Raw genomic sequence first — 13,935 nt, forward strand, 5'->3', positions numbered from 1 at the left:
TTGTGTGTTTGACTTTTACCTTGGATCAGAGTTATGCTAATGTGTTCACCTACTGAAGCAAATTCCTTTTCAGGCAGTCTTTAAACTATTTTATACTTGTTCTCATGACACATATTTGTGAACAAAGACTATCTTAGATGTTTTATAGAAGGTAGTTAAATGGGTTATAATCCAGTTGTAGTTGTTTATGGATCATTCTTGGAATGTAGGAAAAGTCTAAGTACAGCTTTGTACGCAGTCTATGGCTAATGAAGCTGGGAAGTAGGTTAGGAGTTAGGCAGGATAGATACTAGGTAACACTCACAAACTCCTGACTAGAACTCCTTGGATAGTTTTGAAAAGACCCAGCTAAACTGAAAGGCTGGGATTGTCAATTCACAAGATGAATCCCATCTTGTGCAGTAAGTCAAACGTATTGCTCTTTGAGATTTGTCAATTCCAATATTTCCAAGTCAGATGTGGGATCCAGTCTATTTTTTACAGATAAAAGAGAAACTGAAACACCTACAAAAATAAGCTGAGAGGGGAGAAAATATTGGATGCCCGAATTTCGGCTGAGTGAAGGGGGCAGGTCTCCCTGTTTCTTGACAGTGCCGTGCTGAAATCACCAGCTCTGCAGAAGCCAAGCTCCAATGGAGTTTCCATCTGATTGCAATGCTCAAATGAGCCTGTTTTGCCAACCACCCTTTCTGTGTCTCTTCGGGCTTGGCTACCAGGCCATCACGGTTCTGCCACTTTTCTAGCGTGCCTTTGATTTTTTTTCTAGATGTCTGGTCCTTTTAGGATTTTATGCTTCCAGCTTTTCATCGGAATGAAACAACCCTAGATTCTTTACCTCTATTTCCATCGTGCTTCCGAGTGCCATCGCCATCAGGCACCAGCCTCCTTCAGGACTTGCTTCTATGCTTGTTTCTCCTGTTGATTTGACATTCATCACCCTCCCTAGGCTTTCAGTTTACCAGTTTTGTCCTCAGGTCACCATCTATTCTGTCCTCAGTTGAGTGCTAACTGGTCCCAGAGAGTTTGCAAATGTATATTTGCTATTGCTTGTCTATCTTCATGACGTACCCTTCATCCAGCCTTGCCTATTGACACCCTCTCCATTCCTCCTAAGGTCTTCCACTCACTTACATGGAAGCCTCCCTGAACTGGGCATCCTCTCTGGCACTAGTGTAGCCTAAACAAGAATCATCTGGGCATTGTAAACCCGAAGACAGGGAGACCAAACTCAAATCATCTCAGTAGTTTCTTAAAAGTGTTGTATTAAGTTGATACTTGATAAAGATTTTTTTTTTCTTAATCTAGAAAAGTATAGGACTTTTGAAGGTTTGAGAAACTTGTGAAATTGGATTGTCAGTTTTCAGAGGGAAAAAGGATTATATGGTGCTACATAATTAATAGACTTTGCTTGAAATTTGCCCCGATGTTTTGTTCCTAAATTATAATAGTACTGGTTACAACTTAGCATGTTGTATTTTATAGTATCCTTTCAAATCCTGCATTTTAATAATTAATGTTACCTAACCAAGGAGAACTGTTTCCAGATAACCAAGATATAGGGAAGCTCTAGGACATTTAAGAATGATAGAAAGGCAGAATCTGGTACTACCATACTCTTTTTTACTGGCACCATCTTTCAGACACTGGTGTACTCAAAGATGCATGATGATAAATGATGCTTCCTCAGAATAATAAAGGTCATGATGTTAATCGCCACCATAAAGAGTCAGGTACGTGGATTTGAACTTGTCTGTTGAATTATTTTCAGTACAAATATTGTGTCCTGTTGTGTAAGGACAGCGACTTTAGCTTTGGCTTCACAGTGAAAGTGCCCCGTAAGCATGTCCAACGCTTAAGGGCTAAAGGAGCAATGTTGACTTACACCTTCAGAAGATCCAGTGAGGTTATTGCTGAGGAAGGTCCATTTGGCCCGAGGAGAACCATAGCTAGAACCTGCCTTAAGAAGCCCAGGTTCTAGCAGTCAGAGGATGTTGGACTGCCCTCTGCTTTTAAAAATATACCTATCTCCCCCGCCAAGAAAGGGCCAATAAAGTATCTTAACATTTTATTGTGCTAATACAGTAAGTTAATATAAGTCATTATAGATAATGTAGCATTTTCATGCTAGAATAAGAATAGCCAATACTTCTGAATATTTGATTATTACTGATCATTTTTAGTTTCATCTTAACGCCAAGTAACCACACTGAAAAAAAATTTTTTTACACTAGGTCCTGGTCTTTTCTAAATGATTTTATTCATTTTTAACTAAATCATTTCTTTTATCTGGAAATTGGGAAGTCCTTTGGATTAAACATATGACTCTACTCAGCACTTATATATTAAACAGCTTTGGGAAAATTATTAAGTGATATTTTTATTATACATTTTCAAATCTGTATGAAGAGGGCAATTGCGGCAGAGAATTCAGAGAGGACCTACCAGTGAATTTCTTTTGCTTCTGTGGCTGATTCACTTGTAGGATTCATATTCCTATGTAGCTGCTTCTTCCTTAGAAACCAAACATTCCAAAGCTTCCTAGGAACCTTAGCTAATTGCATTTCTCATGCATACTTTTGTGATGTCACCTTTTATCTATCAGCGACTTTACAAATCCTTTGAAGGAGATATGTGGATTTGTGAAGTAGTGTCTGCCTGTATTTTGCACACGCTTTAAGCAATAGTAGAAAGAGTTCTGCTGAAAAGTGCACTCTGGTTAATAAATAGGGGCTTTTAAATCCTCTGTACTTTTCCACAACTGAAAGAGTGCATACTTTTGGTTAAAAGCAAGTAGGCAAAATTTAGCCCTGCTGTTCCGGTAGCCTTGGTGGCTTAAGGGAAAAAAAAAATCTCTTCATTGCCATTTCATAATCTCTGACACAACTGTCCAGCTCTCATGTCTGCTAAAAGCAGAAATAGAGGAAGGAAATGTATATTTTGGCTCCATTAAAGGGTTTCTTATCAGAGTGTATGTACGAGTGGATGCTGATGAAGATGCCTCTATTTGCCAGCTGGACAGCATGTGTGCTGGGCTAGTTTCCTGTCTGCCAAAGCTGTATGGTGCCCTTTAATGATGGGAAGGAGGACACTATGAAATGTGGTGGACCTACTTTTCACTTGTGAAAACCAGGGAGTAGAGGGCACGCAAACTTTGCTCCGAGGCTGGACTCAGCTCGCATAGAAATGAGCTACAAGCCCTGAAACCTCCTTTGGTTGATAAGCAGCCAGTCCTGACGATGTAGGTAAGGGCAGCCACAAGTCTGGGGGGAGGCAGGCTTGCCAGGAGTAAAGGGCGCGGAGCAGGAGGTCTGTCTTCTGTCAGGGAACACCTTAATGGGGCGATCATGGCGCACATTTGTGAGGCACCCCATTAAGGCTGCTGCGGCGTCAGCTAAGTGTATTGTCCCCACCTGTGACCGCAGAAGTGGGGGAGGTCACTGAGGGAAGTCCCACTGATTGTACCGACTACAAAATGTAGCCAACTGCAGCAGTCAGGATTTGCCCTCCACCTGGCCCTGTAAATCTGTAAGCCGTTCTGTCCTGTGCTCTGCTGGTGGACAAGCAAGGTTCCAGCGGTGGGGTCACGTAGTACGGCAGCAGGTATTTCCCTATTTGAGGTAAGGCCTCACCGTACACCGAAGGCCTTGGATGTCCCATCCTTCTGCCTCAGCCTTCAGAATTCTGAAACTGCAGGTGCGCACCACAATGCCTGGCCGGAAGGATGTTAGAGTATGCAACTTTGACATATTTGCACTGTTCCACTGTGATTTCTCCTTAGGCTGTAATTCATTGTTAGGAGGTAAACTGTCACCTTTATATATAAGACATTACAAAATGTTTAGAGTAGTCATCTAGAAACAGCAGAAATAACATGTTTTTTTTTTCTGTAGGGATGGCTTGCAGTGTCTAGTAGACACAGGCACACACACACACACAGAAGAGAGAGAGAGAGAGAGAGAGAGAGAGAGAGAGAGAGAGAGAGAGACTGACTCACAAGCCTAAGTAACTGCCTCTCCTGGCACCATTACTGTAAAAAGGCTGTGCTCAGCAAACTCTGGTAAGAGGAAGTTGTTGAATGACATGGGGAGGTGGCACCGGCCTGTTAATCTTCAGGCTTTGTGTTTCCTAATGTATTTGTACTCTTGGGGAACCACTGCTCAGAATGGGGTCTTGAATTCTGATGTGGCTTGTGGTTGTTACAAAGACATCGAAAAGCAAGCTTCGTTGGGTACAGACCTAAGCATTTGCTTAAATCAGTTATTAGCTCTATGGCTCTATTTATTCATTTGTTTTTTTATTTATTATTTTAATTGTATTTTTTTTTCCGGAAGAGTTATAAAGATCCAGTGTGGCTCCAGGGATAGTTATGATCAGAACTAGACACGGGAGTGAAATATTGTACCTTTCCCCCTTTTTAAAGGCGAAGCGGAAAATGGGAGCCTCGGATCGGTGAGCCTCAGGGTCCATTTTCTTCGCCGCCGTGCGATCCGGGAGGGGCTGGGGCCGCAGCTGCTCCGGGGCCGCAGCGCCGGGTCAGGCCCGGGAGCACGGGCGCTCGCGCGTGCAGGGCGGTGGGCGTGGAGCCGGGCGCTGCGGGAGCGGGCGCGCAGCCTGCCGGGCCACCCGGGTCCGCTCCGCGCGGGCCTCCCGGGCCGGGCGAGCCTCTCTGGCTCTACCCCGCAGCTTCCTCTCCCGCCGCCGCCCTCCGGGATGACCGGGCGCTCGGGTTTCCTTCCGCCAGCCCCCGGGATGGGTTTATCAACAGTGACTCATCTTTAAACCGTGCTCTTCACCTGCGAACCGCAAGAGTTGCGACTGCGGAACGCTGAAGTCCTAGTTTTTCATTAATTAAAGAAAGCTAGGATTAGCCTTTGATGAGCTGCCTGCTTTCCCAGGGTTTTTCATTTGGAACTTTATTTGGGGACCCGGACACACAGAGTAGAAGGGAGCATTGTGTCTCAGGCTTCTCATCCAGAAAGCTATGAATAAAATAGGCCTACAGTCATAGGCTCCGAATCTCCATGTGCCTTATAATTAAGTAGCTTCATAAGCACATGAAACTTTTTAGTGGTAGCTGAGCCTTGTACACGTTTTGGTGTTGTGTCTTTATAGTCCTTTAAAGGTCTAAATTTGAAGCTTACTTGTCTTTACTTTATCAACCTTGTCTTCAAGATATTTCTTGTTAAGAAAATTCCTCCTACACCCTTCATCTTTGTCTCCTTTTCTAGGACTCCATATTATTAAGAGCATATCATGCAATAGCAGTTATTTTTCAGTGGAGCTGCCCTGAAGTTCTCCCTCAGAGAGGTATTTAGCAGAGATTGAAGGTTATTGATTCATATAATTTGTATCCAACTGCTTCCTTTGGCCTTGAAGATCTGTGGGTGCCTAACATTAGCCAAAGGAAATAATTGATATGTGTGCCTGGATGTGAGGTGGCCACTTTAACTTGTAATGATCAGGGTTGTACACCAAGGCCTTCATTAATTTTAAAATAACGAAGAGAGCAAGGATATTTAGATGCCCGTTTCTAGCCACGCAACAGGTTCAGCTCTAGCATCGATCTCACTTGGGATAGTTTTTACACTGATGGATTTCTCTGTTGGTTGTTTGAAGGTCTGACTTTGCAGTCTCGAGCAGCTTCGGAGTCCTCATGCAGAGCAAGCGGCTTGCCTCCATCCGCAGGTGCTTAGATCATAAGGGTGTGTACCTCCTGGCCGGGCAGATGAGATCCGTTCACAAGGCACTGTATCAAAATGAGATTATTTTCTAAAAAGCAAACAGTTGTCCCTTGAGCGTGGGTGCTGACTTAGTACAGCAAATCTTTTTAAAGAACTTATTTAAAGGAACACGATAACCTTCTGATTAAAAACATCAACTGTATTAGTTACCAGTAAGCAGTGTCCTGGCCTCAAACCCCTTACTAAATGATCTCCCCTGTTAAACAGTGAGCGTGAAGCCAGCACCAGAAGCACCTAGTCTAGCATATAAAGAAGAAAGTCTTGAGTCCACATCTCTTCTCTGTTGAAGGAGCCAGTCATAGCGTTAGGTACCTACTCATAATTTCCAGGGTCATCAGTGTTCACGACAGTGTTTTTAACTTTTTGCCTTGTTTTGCATTTTCTGCAATTTGAGCACTTGACCTGTTTCTAGTCTTATTTGCTATCTAGACAGGCATGGTGCAAATTAAACTATAGAAGATTAAGCTACCCTGGTACCTTTGGGATATTCTGTTGTCTATAATAGGCGTTGTGTGGCTCTGTGTTTATTTCTGTTGTGTGACTGTTTTAGAATAAAGTCAGATTTAGAGTAAATCTTTAACTGCTCAAGTTTGTAATTTTCCCACCTATGGGCTTGACTAATAATACATAGGTTTTCGGGAAGGAACAATTTAGATAACCTATCTAAACAGGCCCACTGAATGCTAAAGGGCTGTGTGAATATTTATTATGATAATAATAATTATAATGATTGTTCTGTTCCTAATCTTTTTAATTTCTGTATGTCATTAACTATCTAAGTGCTCATTAGACTATTTAAAATAGTGCTTCTAAGCCTGTGGTTCTCAACCTTCCTAATGCTGGGACCCTTTAATACTGTTCCTTTATGTCATGGTGACCCCCAATCATAAAATTAGTTCATTGCTACTTCATAACTGTAATTGTGCTAATATTATAAATTGCAGTGTAAATATATGATATGTGGAATATTCAATATGCAACCCCCAAAAAAGTTGCGACCCACAAGTTGAGAACTGCTGTTTTAAGGCCTTATTTTAGTTTAGAATGCACATGTATAGCATATACAGAATGATTTGGGGGTGTTTTATGTTTTTGGATGATCACTGCAGTCATTCTAGTTGTTTTGGGGAGGTAGTTAGTTTTTCCTTTGGGATTACTTTTATTTATTTATTTATTTTGAAGCAGGGTTTCTCTATGTTGCCCGTGGCCATCCTGGACTCATTTTTGTAGACCAGGCTGTCCTCAAACTCACAGAGATCTGCCTGCCTCTGCCTCTCTGAGTACTGGGATTACAGGCATGCACCACAGCTCCTGGCTTACTACAAATTTCTTTAAAAGGTCACATGACTTCTTGATAACCAAGCTTTTCCTGTCATGACTTACTTTCTGTGGTGATTTCATGACACTTCTTCCTCTTCTCAGCAGTCTTACCCAGTTCCCCCTCAGAATTAATCACTGTCTTATTTGTCAATAGGTACAGTAGTACTGTCAGAATACACCCTGCTCTCCCCTGAAGGCTGGTGTTTCAGCTGTTATGACTTGTGTTCTCCCTGGATACTTTAGAATTGACTTTGTTTCCCTATATGAAGTAAACGCAACGTTGTCATAGCATTTTGTTAATAAAATGACTTGCTTACACTGATTCCTCAGTGTTTCTTAAGGAAAACGATAAAGAGAAGTTACGTGATTCTGCAGTCACTGTAGCATCTACACAATGGAGGAACTCTGAAGTATCTGCTTAAAAAGCAGTGTGATCATGAAAACTATCAAGGCTTTAAAAAACAAACAAACAAACAAACAAACAAAGAGATGTACACAATACTTCCTAGTAGTGATACAAGAAATGCTACAGATGTTTCTTGGGATTTTCTGGAGGAAGCTACAGCAAACCATTAGAATTGTTATTTAATTTGTTAGCAGAGTTGTTCCTAGCCAAGAGTGCTAATTCTGAATGTTTGCTGGCAGGTGCTGATATTAAAACTGTGTGTGGATCATACAATTTACAAGTCCCTTATGTAGGTGCTTGGAAAAAGTACTGATGAAAAAGATGACTAGAACTTCTCTTTTCCCTATGTAAGTTTTATGGATGAATTTCTGGAAACCATTTGAGAATTAAAAAAAAAAAAAAAACCGAGACTTTCTTTTTTTTCCTTATTCATTTATTTATTTATTTAAATTTATTCACTTTGTATCCGCACTGTCTCCTAGTCCCACCCATCCTCCCTCTTCCTATGCCCTTTCCCTAGTACCCTGATAGGGGAGGGCCTCTAAACGACTCTACCCAGCATGGTATAAAAGCAGATGCTCAGACTCATAAGCAAACTTTGGGCAGAGCGCATGGAATCTTATGAAAGAAGGGGGAGAGAGTAAGACCTGGAGGGGACAGGAGCTCTGCAAGGACAGCAACAGAACCAAAATATCTGGTCACAGCGGTCTTTTCTGAGACTGATACTCCAACGAAGGACCATGCATGGATACAACCTAGAACTCTTGCTCAAATGTAGCCTATGACAGCTCAGTCTCCAAGTGGGTTCCCTAGTAAAGGGAACAGGGTGTGTCACTGACATGAACTCAGTGGCTGGTTCCTTGACCAGCATCCCCCTGCGGAGGGGAGCAGCCTTGCCAGGCCACAGAGGAGGACAATGCAGCCAGTCCTGATGAGACCTGATTAGCTAGGGTCATATGGAAGGGAAGAAGGACCTCCCCTATCAGTGGACCTGGAGAGGGGAATGGGAGATGAGGGAAGGGAGGGTAGGATTGGGAGGAAATGAGGAAGGGTGGTACAGCTGAGATACCAAGTGAATAAACTGTAATTAATATAAAAATTTTAATTTAAAAAATATACATAGGAATTTTCTGGCTCATTCATTTCTGAGCAAAAAGGTAAATAAGGGATAGTGTCTAAATAGCAGTTTTCATCACTTCTCGGCCTAAGATCAAGTGTAAATAGCAGTTTTCAGACCCTTTGAAATTTTTGTTTTTGCCCTGCTCAGAGGAAGCCCATAGGCTGCTCAGTTTCCAAGTGGGTTCCCTAGTAAGGGGACCAGGAGCTGTCTCTGACATGAACTCTTTGTTCACCTCCCCTGGAAGGGGGACCCCTTGCCAGGCCACAGAGGAAGATGTTGCAGCCAGCCTTGATGGATACTAGACATATAGTATAGGATAAACCTTAATATATTTTATTCATATTTATGTTTATTTTATTTTACTCGTGTATGTGTATGGTGTGTGTTTGATAATATCAATATCTATGCATCAAACACGAGACCTACTCATATAGACTTTGGAAATTAGAGACAGTACCAGGAGCTTTTCATGTCCACATCACAGTTGTTTTCTAATACTTATCTTCAGTAACTGGAATTTCTTTCTATATGCTGGTAATTTGATAAACTGTTTTGAAATGCATTTGTTGAGCTTAGTATAATTCCATGTGCCTCTAATGAAAGGCATGTGACTCTATAGATTAGAAGAAATGTCTGTGGTTGGCTCCCACAGAGACCTGGCTGCTCCTTTTGGGCAATCTTTAACCTGGCACCCTCTAATGTGTTTGCTAAGATAGAGTTTTCCAAAATTTAAATAATGTCATATTTGAAAAGATGCCAAGAAACAATGTGGCACTTTCTAAATTTTGTGAAGCTAAACTTCCTGGTTACAAAAAAGAGTACATGTCACAGATGAGTAGCTAGTAATGACTTCAGTGTAGCAGGAAAAGAGCAATTCCCATATGCTGATTCTAGTCTCATAATAAAGAATGTTATAGAAAGATGGCAGAGTATTTAACAAGCTGTGAGTTAATGCGACAGTGTCAAAGGATCTGGTTCCAGACAGATAATCACTTTACCATATTTCTTCAAAAATATTTGAAGTTATATTACAAAACAAAAAAAACTTGCTACGGATGAACGCAGGCTGTACCACACTGTATCTCCCAACCCAGAGTCAGAGCCATACTGAGTTTCTGTAAACAGTGCAGTTGTTCCAGTATGATTGCGTGATCCCAAATGCTTGGAAAATTCATAATTCTCTTTGTTAGACTCAGCCTCAAGGTTTATTTCCTGTATGTGAAAGAAGGCCCAAATGAGTGCTACCTTCCAAACCTGAGATTCTAGGGTGTCATTTTTAATAATACAGGGGTTTTCTTTTCACGGAGAGCTTATCCCAATTCAAATATTAGGATCATTTTTTTTTCATCATCAGTGGGTGTGTTATCAGTCACAAAGATAAAGTCATTTTCAGTCCTAAATAAACAGAAGAGATAGACAAGGTAGTTTCTTCGATATTAGCAACTTTTTCCCAAGAAGCCCTGGTTCATGTTAACACTCTAGTTTCTTTGCCTGCATGAAATCTAGAGAAATTGGAGGGTTAAATTTAATTTATTGCTACTATTATTTGTAGTGCTGAGGACTGAACCTAGAGTCTAATGCATGATAGGCAAGTGCTCGATTACTGAACTGTATCTCCAAACCCACTTCTTTTTTTCTATAACATTTTCTTTTTGGAAATGAGTTTTACTGTGTAGCACAGACTGGCCTTGAATTTTTAGTTTTCCTGCTTCTGCCCTCGGAAATTGGGAGTCCAGACCTGTGCCATCAGGCCCTGCTGAAGAATTTTCTGTTTGTTTTTTGATTTTTGACACAGGGTGTTGCTTAAGCATCCTGAGATATCCTGAAATCCATGTTGTAGACCAAGCTGGCCTTGAAATTTGTGCCAGTCCTTTCAACTCAGCCCCTGGAGTACTAGATCTATAGGCTTGTGCAGCTATGTCTGCTGGGAAGATTCAATTTTTAATTGAAGACTTGACTGTCTTTTGGTTGCTGGAAACTCCATGTTTCCTTAGGTAGCATCCTGGAGCAAAGAAGGCATGCTAGCCCCTTTACTAGTTTTTGGGAAGATAGATAGATAGATAGATAGATAGATAGATAGATAGATAGATAGATAATCATCATATAAAAACAACCTTTTTCAAATTCAGACACTATCATTTAAATATTTAGTAATACACTTGTCTATTTAACTGATTCAGAGAGTAGGAGATACATAAAATTAACAGCCCATAAGGAATTACTTTGGAATCCCTTTTATAAGCCATATTCTTTTTCTTCAAAAGCAAAGAAATCGATAATTAAGTTACTTCCCAGTCTTTGTATTGTTTAAGACATTCTTTAGGAGCGATGTGGATTCAAACAGTTCTGATATTGATTTGTATGCACTAACTGCCATCATATGTTTCGTGTTTAGTGTACGGTAAATGACACCACAGAGAACTTGCTGGTGTGAGGAGTTAAAGAGTGGCATGGACTACAATCACTTCACTGCTGTTTGATCTGTACTGCACTGTCAGTGTAGAAACTCTTCAACAGTAACATTGATTTAAGCAAAGCATCACTGACTTTTTTTTTCCCCAAAGTGTGACAATGAGAAATCTGTTCAAAATACCCCTTACTGCCAATGCATGTTGATATTCTGTTGCCTTTCTATTTTACTTCACAGGATGCCTAAGGTGTGCCATCTACTGGAACCTTATCCTACAGAGGAATGATGTATTGGGAATTAGAGCATCCGTCTGTACTAGTCTGTTTCAATGCACATTGTTAGTTTATGCCCTCTTCTGCCACTGTTCCTTTAAGGGTAACTTTGTTAAACAGGCAAATTACATGTGCTATTGTGGAAACTAAGATAAACTCAAAAGGGAAAGTGCCGAATAAGGGGCTCAGTCAGCAAAGTTTCATGTGTAACCATCAGCGCCTGAATTTAAGTTACCAGAGGCCCTGGAAAGCTGGATGTGGTAGTGCCCACATCTGTGTTCCTTGCACTTCTACAAAATATGTAGATTAAGACAAGAGAATCCTCCAAAGCCAAATCAATAACCAGTGAGCACAGCCTTGAACAAGAGATACTGCCTCAAGAAAGGTAGAGGTTTAGGACCTGTTCCAGAGATTGTCCTCTGATCTGCACATGCTCCATGACACATGTATGCACACCCTGCGTTTAAGGACATGTATGTACAAAGATAAATATAAAAAGAAAAGAAAATCTTGAACAAAACCACATTGTTTTTGCTTAATATGTGTGCATAATTCTTTGTGTCCATGAGCATCCTGTAAGTGTCCTCCTTCCTTCCTTCCTTCCTTCCTTCCTTCCTTCCTTCCTTCCTTCCTTCCTTCCTTCCTTCCTTCCTCCCTCCCTCCCTCCTTCCCTCCCTTCCTTCCTTTCTTTCTTTCTTTCATCTTTAATCTACTCAACTATTAGAAGAACCCATTATTCCAGAGTTATTATTGAAAGACCCTTTACCTCAAGCTTGAGAACAATGTCAAATGTTTTTGGCATGACAGGCAGTGTCTTACATGTGAAGATGCCTTCATGATGCTTGCAATATCACAAGATATTCACAAACCAACATGTTCTACTCTTTTTGCCTATGTCTTTGGTGTTATACTCCAGGGGCTTAGAAGAATTAATTTGTGGTAGACACAGAAAAGTAACACCTGCTAAAAGTAACCTGACTTGGGAATGCTCCTGTTTGAAAAGGGAGTGCCCCTGTTGGCTAGAAATGGGAGATTTCTGCGTTGTTGTAAAGCAAAAGTTCAGATGAACCTTTGGTTCTTCAGTGTGGAGTCTTCCATAGTTCCATCTGTATAGACATGGCTGGAAGGGGCCTCTGGCCCTTATGGTAGATGCTTATTTTCATAGACCACAACATATTTGTAGGATCATCACTGAGACTTTAACAGTGTCCTAAGTGAGCTCCTATGGGCCCTAGTAGGATGTGGACTCATTTTGGAAGGTTTACATTTATTTTTCAGTTTACTTTTGGAAAACTACTTTAATCATGCTATTGGTGTGGTTTCGACAACTTTCATCAATTCTAGTAATTTTGATAAATTCAGCCAACAAATGTTTATTACACACCCTTTCACTGACTGTAGGTCCCAAGAGTAGTATCTGAATGGCAATAGAGTGATATCAATTAGACAGGTATATATGGTAATGAATCTAAAAATAGTGATACTGATTTCTAATTTAACTAAAGTCTTGGACTACATGCCAATATCCCAATGATTGAGTGTCATTGATCATTTATAAACTTGTGTCAGGAATTTGACATTTTCTTTTGAGCCCAGAATATCTTGCTTAGGTTTTTCTACTAGATTTATGATTAGAATTGAATTGAGTTCCTTTTGGAATCTAGAACTTTCCTTCACATTTTACCTTTCTTTTCTTCAGTATATATATATATATATATGTCATGCCTTTTTTGTTGTTGTTGTTTGCTACTCTCTTCGTTTTAGAACCCTTAAGTGTGCTTCTGGAGTGTCCCAGCCTTACTGAAAGGTAAACTACTTTAGTTGCCTTAGGAAGCACACAGTTCAACGCAACTATTTTTTTTAAGCTCTGACCTTTCAGGGTTTCTCGGTATATGTTTATAGTAGGCAGGTGCCCTCTGTTTCACTTCTGTATCCCTGGTTACATTTTCTGTCCTCTGCCAGTAAACTGCATGAACTTATGTGAAGATAATATTCGATCCCAAGTATGCCTAATTCTATCCTCCACATGGAATTCTATTTTATGTTTGAAGGAATAGAGCTGATATTAATAATGGTAAACTGTTAGTGCTCAGTTTTTGTAAAAAGAGACTTGCAGTTTGTGTTGCTCACTTTGCTTCCATCATATCTTGTGCTGCACTGAAGCTTTGGCATTTACTGTGGGCCTTGTTTCTCTGATCAAGCTAGCCAGCTCTCCAAGACAGGCAAACTTTTATCTTAGAATTTAAGTATATCATGGATCTTATAATTGTATAGTTTATAGGTGAATTAACTTATTGATAAATTTAAAGTGTAAAGTGTCTTTGCCTATGAATAGACTGTAGATAAGACATTGATGCTGCACTGTCCAGCCCTCTTCCTCCTCCCCTCTTTCTCCCTCCTTCTTTGTTTTCTTTCATTTTTGAACCATTAATACGTCTTAACTCATGACATGGAACAAAAGAAGCGTTATTAGAAATTTAATATGTTATTTTGTTCTTCAGGACAAGAATATTAAACTTTCAGGAAGATCAATTCAAAACAGTCACATACAAACATACATATTTATAAGTTGCTATTTTTTTTTTCATTTCAAATGTTTGCCATGATAATTGTGTAGGCACTGTAGTATTCGTAACCAAGCAAGTAAACAATTAGTATGGAATGTT

The 13,935-nt window shown here is 40.4% G+C and overlaps 1 protein-coding gene across 7 annotated transcripts in view; it reads left to right on the forward strand.

The window, feature by feature from the left end:
• Positions 1-13,935, forward strand: part of Trps1 (transcriptional repressor GATA binding 1) — a 240,359-nt gene that overhangs the window by 15,570 nt on the left and 210,854 nt on the right. The window contains exon 1 of one of the 7 annotated variants that reach the window (XM_060389425.1): positions 3,825-4,449. The exons of the other annotated variants lie outside the window; for them this stretch is intronic. The gene's annotated coding sequence lies outside the window, so the exon portion shown is untranslated. Of the gene's footprint in view, positions 1-3,824; positions 4,450-13,935 lie in introns of those variants that run through there. 7 annotated transcript variants of the gene reach the window in all.

Source organism: Meriones unguiculatus, chromosome 8 (assembly GCF_030254825.1).
Source record: "Meriones unguiculatus strain TT.TT164.6M chromosome 8, Bangor_MerUng_6.1, whole genome shotgun sequence".
NCBI classification, from domain to species: Eukaryota; Metazoa; Chordata; class Mammalia; order Rodentia; family Muridae; genus Meriones; species Meriones unguiculatus.